General features: G+C 36.5%; 1 pseudogene; it reads left to right on the forward strand.

The window, feature by feature from the left end:
• The window catches only part of LOC108530428 (nicotinamide/nicotinic acid mononucleotide adenylyltransferase 1 pseudogene), a 10,500-nt pseudogene extending 6,090 nt beyond the window's left edge, over positions 1-4,410 (forward strand).
• The last annotated feature ends 5,022 nt before the right edge of the window (positions 4,411-9,432 follow it).

The following is a 9,432-nucleotide window of genomic DNA, read 5'->3' on the forward strand; positions in this document are numbered from 1 at the left end:
AAATAAAATAAAATAAGAAAATAAAAAATGCAAATTTCTAGACCCCACTTCTTGATTCTACCAACGGGAATTGTAAAAATGAGGGAAAGGAAATTGCAGAGAGTAATGGTCTATACTTTCTAACATTTCACCAAAGAGTTCTGATGCGGCAGGTCCACAGACCTTGGCCAGTTTGAAAATTTATTGAAATATCTTATAGTTCATTCCAATGTAAGCATATGATTAATCATTTTTAAAAGATAATTTTATATAAATCAAAAAATATTGTCATTATTGCTTTCTTAATTTCAGCATGTGGGTATTGTGATATAGGTTCCTTTCATGATTTTCCAAATACAATGTCATCACTCAAAATGTAGCGATACTAATCACAATAGTAGAAAAAGAAACATATTCCAACACCTTCTATACCTAGATCCAGAATTTTTGTCCAGTGATATCAATCACCTTGTTCCACAAATCTAAATTTGAGATAAATCCTCTTTTTTTGCTTAGATGGTTTTGTTTCATTTTTATTCCACATCTGAATTAGTCCAAACTGTTGATAACAAAGGAAAGAGGTGAAGAAGTATAACTTGATTAGCTTAAGTCCATTCCCACTGTGAAAAAGAGCATGGAGCCAGCCTGTGAGCAATGGTGAGTAACATCATCATTACTAACAAACGTGGGCCATTTTTAGGTATTCTAATCTTGGGCTTCAAAGTCTAAAACATTAAAAAATAAAAGAATAAAACTTCTTTTCTTTAAAGCAATGCTGGTTTTCTAATGGCTCAAAGGTCAATCATTGGCTTATGTCTAGTAAAAATGAGGATTACATGCTATCTCTTTTAGAACCAGAAAATAAGATAATATTGGAATGCAGATTGTTGGAAATGAGGCATTTTTTGATGTGTCTGATTATTCTCTCATTCAACATATGTCTAACCTGTGTGATTCTTCTGTTAAATAATATCTAGGCCAACTAGAAATCTACACAATATTCCTAGGAGTGATTATTTTCTATGGGTTTCAGAGCAAGTACCAAAAATGTATAAATATCTAACATTTATTTTTCATTTCTTGAATGCTAAAGCATGTGAGCATCTTGGTCTATTATATTTAGTCAAGAATATCTTTCAACTATTTCTGCATTAAACATTAATGAGTAGATTCCTTCGGAAATTTGGCATTTTCTCCTGAACTAGAATTAGAAAAAGTTTTCTCCTCAAACAACTGGAAACAGCGTGTGTTCTGTTTATTGCTTCACTTCAAAGCCAGCCTTATAATTCCTTTCTGATTTTGTCTGGACAAGTTCAAATTAGCTACTACATGACTAGCCCAGACAGCCTTTCATAATCAAAATTGGCTGGCAAATGGTAAGACCTTTGGCTAAAACTGTGTTTTCCTGTGCTGTTATTAATTGTCTAGCTTAGAGGAAACTGAGAGTTGTACAACTGCTCGTTTTCTAATGAAGTTTCTTAAAATCATAAAATGGCATAGTAGAACAACAAAAAACGGCGCTCTGAGGATAAATTTCATCCTGTGTTTCTGTGGAAATAACTAGATTTTGGTTGTATCTTTCCCCAATCTGTGAGACATCAATGCTTTTGAAAAAAAAAATGAATTATTAGATTAAAAGATACTAAAAATTAAGCTCCATGTTTTATTAAATTCAGCAGAAATAAAATTACTCTGTCAGAATGCTGTGAAAGGTTTTTAAACATTTGCTCTCACTTTCTGTACTCATATAATCTCATATTACTAACAAAAATTTTCAAAACTGGCATCATTCTGCGGGTCATATGTTGCGTAATAGTAATACAGTTGGTTTCCCTCATTTACTATATGGTGTCTCTGAGACTCCTGGAGGACTAATGGTTCTCTCAAAATCACAGAGACAATTGCTGGCAGAAATAGGGCTTGATTTTATGATCTTCAATGCATAGGCCAAAGTACTTTGTAGTAGAGTGAGCTGCTTCAACTACTAACTCTTTTTTTTTTTTTTTTTTTTTGAGACGGAGTCTCGCTCTGTAGCCCGGGCTGGAGTGCAGTGGCCAGATCTCAGCTCACTGCAAGCTCCGCCTCCCGGGTTCACGCCATTCTCCTGTCTCAGCCTCCCGAGTAGCTGGGACCACAGGCGCCCGCCACCTCGCCCAGCTAGTTTTGTATTTTAGTAGAGACGGGGTTTCACTGTGTTAGCCAGGATGGTCTCGATCTCCTGACCTCGTGATCCGCCTGTCTCGGCCTCCCAAAGTGCTGAGATTACAGGCTTGAGCCACCGCACCCGGCCTCAACTACTAACTCTTAATGAAGATGTAAGGAGAGCCTAGAAGACTCCAATGCAGGCACCTGTGCAAGTCACTGCCAGAGTTCAAATTGATTTTCAGTCTTGTATAAATTCCAAAACATGTAGGTGTTGAGTTCCTGGACACTTCCCTCAGAAACTTTTGACAGATAAAAAAGTACTTTGAGCATTTTTAATATAAATTTTATACTTTTATTTAAAAATTAGAAGCATTAACTTTGTAAAATAATTAATCTGGATGACTGTATAATCATTTCAAATTTTGACTTTGCCTGGAAAATCAAAGGATAGCAAGTTCATGNCTAGTCTCCCCCTTCTCCTTTTTTTTTTTTTTTTTTTTTTTTTTTTTTTTTTTTTTTTTTTTTTCTTTTTTTTTTTCTTTTTTTTTTTTTTTTTTTTCTTTTCTTTTCTCTTTTCTTTTCTTTTTTCTTTTCTTCCCTCCCTCCCTCCCTTCCTCCTTTTTTTCTTTCTCCTTCCTTCCTTCCTTTTTTTCTCTTTCTCCTTCCTTCTTTCCTTCCTTTTTTTCTTTCTCCTTCCTTCCTTCCTTTTTTTCTCTTTCTCCTTCCTTCTTTCCTTCCTTCCTTCCTTCTTTTCTTTCTCCTTCCTTCCTTCCTTTTTTTCTCTTTCTCCTTCCTTCCTTCCTTCCTTCCTTCCTTCATTTTTTTTTTCTCTCTCTCTCCCCCTTCCTTTCCCTTCCCTTCCTTCTTTTCTCTCTTTCTTTCTTCTTCTTTTTTTGATGGAGTCTCACTCTGTCACCCAGGCTACAGTGCAGTGGCATGATCTCAGCTCACTGCAACCTCTGCCTCGTGGGTTCAAGAGATTCTCCTGCCTCAGCCTCTCAAGTAGTGCACACCACCATGCCCTGCTCATTTTTGTATTTTTCGTAGAGACAGGGTTTGCCGTGTTGGTCAGGCTGGTCTCAAACTCTTGACCTCAGGTGATCCACCCGCTTTGGACTCTTAAAGTGCTAGGATTGTAGGCAAGAGATTGCGCCCAGGACTTCCTTTTAAAGAAAATTTCTGGATACAGACTGATATTCAAACTGACAGCGCTGGTTTTGTCTTTTTAATTAAGTCTTCCTTGGGAAATAGACTATCTAACTGACACTGTTAATTTTTATAAATGTCATTAAATAGCAGAAGATTTTTAAAAAATGAAACAGCTCCACAGATAAGTCTGCATGCTGAAAATGTCTAAACTCTAATTACCCAGTCAAGTTCTAGTTCTCATCTTGATCTGCATGTTACTGATTATCAAATTAGAAGAATTAAGTTAATTATATTGTCTACCTTCTAGCATATACTCATAAAAGTATGTATAAGTATTTAGTTTCTAACTTACCAATACATTCATATATTAATGTTCTAAATGTTAGTTTCTGAGTAGTATATTTCTAACTTACTTTGTAATTTTCCAAAGGAAAAAAATTCTATAAATGGTTTCAAAGTACCCAAATTATTAAATAGACATATTTTATATATAAGATACTTCAGTTATAATACATAGAGCATGATAGAAACTTACCATCATGCTTAGCAGTGTGTGAATGTTTACAACATACACAGAATTCCAGGAAAGCAAAGATAAGCCTGACTCATTCTTAATTGAACCAGGGATTACTTCATCCTAATGGGCAATGCCTTTCTGTTAAAGTAGAATGAATTCTCTTTCAGTTCTATAACAATAGCAAATCTTATCACTTTGAAGGCTGTAGAGGGCAAATAGATGGATATCTTACTTAGGCACACTAGGCTTCAGACCAATTAGCTGTAGTCATTTAATAATTATTCAAAGGCTTGTTAATCCCAAAGTCTGTGCTCTTGTCACCAGAAACACCAGAAAAACAATTTTTTAATAGTTGATTTGATAAGCAATAATTGCAAATCATTTATCTTATTTTATTAATTTTGAATACACCATAGTCAATAAGAAGTTAGAATAAATAGTGGCCCATTGGGAAAAGTCACGATAATGGATGCTAAGAACCTGATCAAGAGCTTAAATAAACCAACAAGCGTGGAATCAAACATTTCCATAAGAAAATCCTAGTTGATTAACCTATTTTGCTGATTTGCAAGGGTTATCGTTATTGCTACCTCTCCCTCAACATGACAAAGGGTCTATAGAATGGCATCAACTTTTCAGCAGACCAGTGCAGATTTATCATGGAGCTGATGGAGGCAAATTTCTACAGACTCTTCCTAAGCCCTGGGAGGATCCCTTTTGCAACCATGTGGTCTTATGTTGTTATAAAGTTTACAAAATATTCTTATCCTTTAAACTTCCTTTTTGTTATTCTTCTGTTAATGAAATGTGCCCTTGGAGTGGCCATAGGGAAAACGAGTTGGGAACACATTTAGTTTGAGTTTACTGCAACATGTTTATGTAGCTTGCATTTAGTGAAGACAAAAGTATTTGAGTGCTATACACCAGTAGCAATGAGCATGCAGATCCAGCACACAGAAATCATCTCTGTCTAAAGGAATCAGGGTTTTTTGGACTTATGGATGGTACCAGGGTTGGGGCAGACATAAAGTAAGTCTGCTGAATAACTTTTTAATCAAGAACATATAGTGCTAAAAAATACAGGAACATATACAGAGACTCGGGAGCCAGCTTGAAGAGGCTCCCAATGGCCATGTATGAGATAATTTGATGACCAAAAAATTAAATACAGTAATGAATTATAAATCATTGAATAAATATAAATTTATGAATCTACATGATAATAAATGAATAAACTAGTAAGTAACTGGAGGAATAGAAACATGCACAATAATAAGGCAAGTGGATTAAAATATTAGCTGTAGGTAAATCTGGATAAGGGTCTATACAGTTATTCTTTTACTGTGTTTATTTCAAAACAACTCTGTAAGTTGGAGGCTATTTTCAAATTAAAAGTTTTTTTTTTTTCTAAATAGGTTATTGCTAATTTCTCCTGTGCAGGAATGATTTTCAGGAATACTCCTATGGCCACTGTGTCCACTCATCCAGCGATGTGACCTCATAGTGTGATAAAAATGGGTCCTGTATGACTCAGCACACAAAATACAGGCTAGTAGAAAGAAAAAAACATGGTTTAAAATGCATTAATTCAGAAGATAATGTGTAGGAACTTTTTCTATCAGCTGTAACAACTGACATTTAAGTTCTTATTAGTTCCTAATCCATAAGAAGATCTCTCCTTATAGAAATATAATTGGTATTGCGGGTATGCAAGTATAAACATAATCTTTATTTCAAAGTTTGGTTAGAAACTATGCAAAATAGAATGTACTGTAATATCTGTGTTTGATGGGGTCAAATGTGAAGTAATGCTATAGCAGTGAGTACATCTGTGAGTGAAAATTTATATCTTATATATCCTAACATATGGGATCATGTCTGCACACATCTCCTTTTACCTTGCCCTGACAAGTCTGGAGCTTTCAGATAAAACAGCATGCAAAATTGCTTTTGACACAGAGAAATGGTCTGAAGAAAACAAGTGTTCCTACATTTTGTATCAATGATCCAATTCATATAATATAGTCATTACTTGATCATACATTTAGGTAACCTAATACACCATGTCAGACAATTTCAAAAGCATTTGAGTTGCTCCTGTCTATAGCATATCGAATAGTGAGTTATAAAATGGAAAGAAATTCTCTTTTTTTTCTTCTCCTCGCTTTTTTTTTTTTGAGACGGAGTCTTGCTCTGTCCACCCCGCCCGCGTCTGGAGTGCAGTGGCCAGTCCAGATCTCAGCTCACTGTCAAGCTCCAGCCTCGCCGCGCCTGGTTCAGCGCCATTCTCTCTGCTCAGCCTCGCGGAGTAGCTGGGACTACAGGCTATCATGCGCCGCGCACGGGTCGCCCGGCTAGTTTTCTTGTATTTTTAGTAAGAGAGACGGGCGTTTCGACCAGTTAGCCAGGGATGGCTCTGATCTCCTGTATCTCGTGGTCCGCGCCGTCTCCGCCTCCCAAAGTGCTGGGATTACAGGCTTGAGCCACCGCGCCCGGCCAAGAAATTCTTTTAAACTCAAGAATGAAAAAGCTTTGATCAATCGCGCTAAAACAAATATTGAATTATCCTTATATTTGGATTTTTTTCCCCCACATTTGTGCTGTTGGTCAGCTTTAAAAAATTGGCCAGGCATGGTAATCCCAGCACTTTAGGAGGCTGGAGTTGGAGGATCACCTGAGTCCAGGAGTTTGAGACCAGCCTGGGCAATGTAGTAAAGCCTCTCATCTATGAAAAATAAAACTAGCTGGGTATGGTGGTGCACATCTGTAGTCCCAGCTATTTGGGAGGCGGAGGTGGGAGGATTGCTTGAGCTTGGGAGTTTGAGGCTATAGTGAGCTGAGATCTCACTACTGGACCCTAGGTGACAGAGAGAGACTGTATCTCAAAATAAATAAATAAATATTTGGTAACTAGTAATTATTTCCTGATTCTAATAAATATTGTTTTCCTCTATCGGCAGACATATAATGTCTCATTGTGACTCTTTTTGTGACACTGACAGTTGTTAATGATCAATGCTAGGGTACTTTAATTTGTTAGAGGGTGCAAGATTAGAGGATTTTAATTCACCTACACCTTAATATAATAGTACAAATCCTTCCATAAAGAAAAATTTCCCTCTAGCTATGGTTACACAGTAGTATACTATTCAAAGGAAAAGTATGAGGGGTAATGAAGCTCATTTCATAATGATAAAGGGTTCAATTAATCAAGAGGACCTAACAATGCTACTAATGTATGCACCTAACAACAGTTTCAAAATAATAAAAAAAAAAACTAAAAAAACTGATATAATTGCAAGTAGAAATAGACAAACTCACAATTAGCTGGAAATTTTAATAACCCTCTCAATAACTGATCAAACAAGTAGACAGAGAATCAGCGACTGTGCAACAGACTTGAACAATACTAATAACCAGATTCAACCAACTGACATTTATGTAACAGTGTACTTAGTAAGGAGAGAATGCACATTCTTTGTAAGTGTACACAGAAAATTTACCAAGATATACCATATTCTGTGCCATAAAGCAAGTCTCAACAAATTTTAAAGGATTTAATTGTACAGTGTATGTTATGTAACCACAATGGGCTTAAATTAGATATTAATCAGTGACGGACATCTGAAAAAGTCCCTCATATTTGGAAACTAAATGATACACTTCTGAATAGGCTATGAGTCAAAGGAAATTTCAAAAAGTAAATTAGAAAGTATTTTGAACTAACTTAAATAAATACGTACTCAAAATTAATAGGACACCACATAAGCAATCTTTAAAGGGAATTTTATAGCACTAAACCTACATTCAAAAATTCTTAAATCAATGACTTCCACTTTAACCCTTAGACACTAAAATTAAGTACAGTACTTTTTACCCAAATTGAGCAGAAAAGATAAAATAATAAAGAGAGCAGAAATTAACAAAATAAAAAGCACTTACAACTGTAATGAAAGTTAATGAAAGAAAAGCTATTTATTTTAGATGATTAATAAAATTTATAAACATCTAGCCTGACTGATCAGAGAGAAAAAAAGATGAACAAAATTACCAGTATTAGCAATGAGAGAGATGCTATCACTACAGATTTTATAAAGAATAAAAGAATGAAAAGAGAATGTATAACTCTACAATAACTTAGTTAACATAGTTGAAACTGAAAAATTCCTTGAGGATAGAATTATCCTGATACCAGATCTTGACAAAAACAATACAAGGAAAAATATATCTATTATATACACATTTACATTTATTTATTTTAAGGTAAAACACCTCGTGAGTTCATATTCATACTTCCAAAATAAAATTCAGAGCTATAGGTTGGGCGTGGTGGCTCACGCCTGTAATCCCAGCACTTTGGGAGGTCATCTGAGTCAGTAGTTCAAGACCAGCCTGGCCAACATGGTGAAACCTCACCTCTACAAAAGTACAAAAATCAGCCGGGCACGGTGGCGGGCACCTGTAATCCCAGCTACTTGGGAGGCTGAGGCGGGAGAATTGCTTGAATTCTGGAGGCAGAGGTTGCAGTGAGCTGAGATGGCATCACTGCACGCCAGCCTGGGTGACAGAGTGAGACTCCGTCTCAAAAAAAATAAAAAGTAAAAATAAAAAAGTACATAAAATAAATAAATAAAATTCAGAACTATAGGATTTTTAATGATTCCCTTATAACATCTTTATCTTCTTTCTTTCTTTCTTTCTTTTTTTTTTTTTTTTTAGATGGAGTCTTGCTCTGTCACCCAGGCTGGAGTGCAGTGGCCGGATCTCAGCTCACTGCAAGCTCCTCCTCTCGGGTTCATGCCATTCTCCTGCCTCAGCCTCCCGAGTAGCTGGGACTACAGGCGCCCGCCACCTCACCTGGCTAGTTTTTTGTATTTTTTAGTAGAGACGGGGTTTCACCGTGTTAGCCAGGATGGTCTTGATCTCCTGACCTCATGATCCGCCCGTCTCGGCCTCCCAAAGTGCTGGGATTACAGGCTTGAGCCACTGCGCCCGGCCTATCTTCTTTCTTTAACAAGTCAAATATCTTGGTTCTCAAGAACAATAAAGATATGTAATTAGAATGACACATCATTATGCCTTTGTTTTGTTCCATATTATACATTTTATTGTCTCAGAAAGCCATACCAACACTATCCCTGATATTATGATAATTGAAAATATTTAAATATTTTAGTGTGTTATTTATCTCTCCCAGATAATGCAGTAAATTTGTTCTCTCCTTGGAAAAATTAAAACGCCCACATTTTTCTGACCTGAAATAAAATGTAAGGTTTAAGCTGGCACGCATGTGATATAAGACAGATACTAGACTTTATAATTAGACACACTGTGATTGAATTTCTGCACTACCATTTCTAAGTCTTTGCATTTGAGCAAGGTCATTTATCTTTTTCTTTTTTGAGACACAGTCTCCCTCTATCCCTCACGCTGGAGTGCCGTGGCTCGATCTCAGCTCCCTGCAAGCTCTTCCTCCTGGGTTCATGCCATTCTCCTGCCCCAGCCTCCTGAGTAGGTGCCTGCCACCATGCCTGGCTAATTTTTTGTATTTTTAGTAGAGACAGGGTTTCACCGTATTAACCAGGATAGTCTCGATCTCCTGACCTTGTGATCCGCCCACCTCAGCCTCCCAAAGTGCTGGG

The sequence above is a fragment of the Rhinopithecus bieti genome, unplaced genomic scaffold (assembly GCF_001698545.2).
Source record: "Rhinopithecus bieti isolate Rb0 unplaced genomic scaffold, ASM169854v2 scaffold_5626, whole genome shotgun sequence".
NCBI lineage: Eukaryota > Metazoa > Chordata > Mammalia > Primates > Cercopithecidae > Rhinopithecus > Rhinopithecus bieti.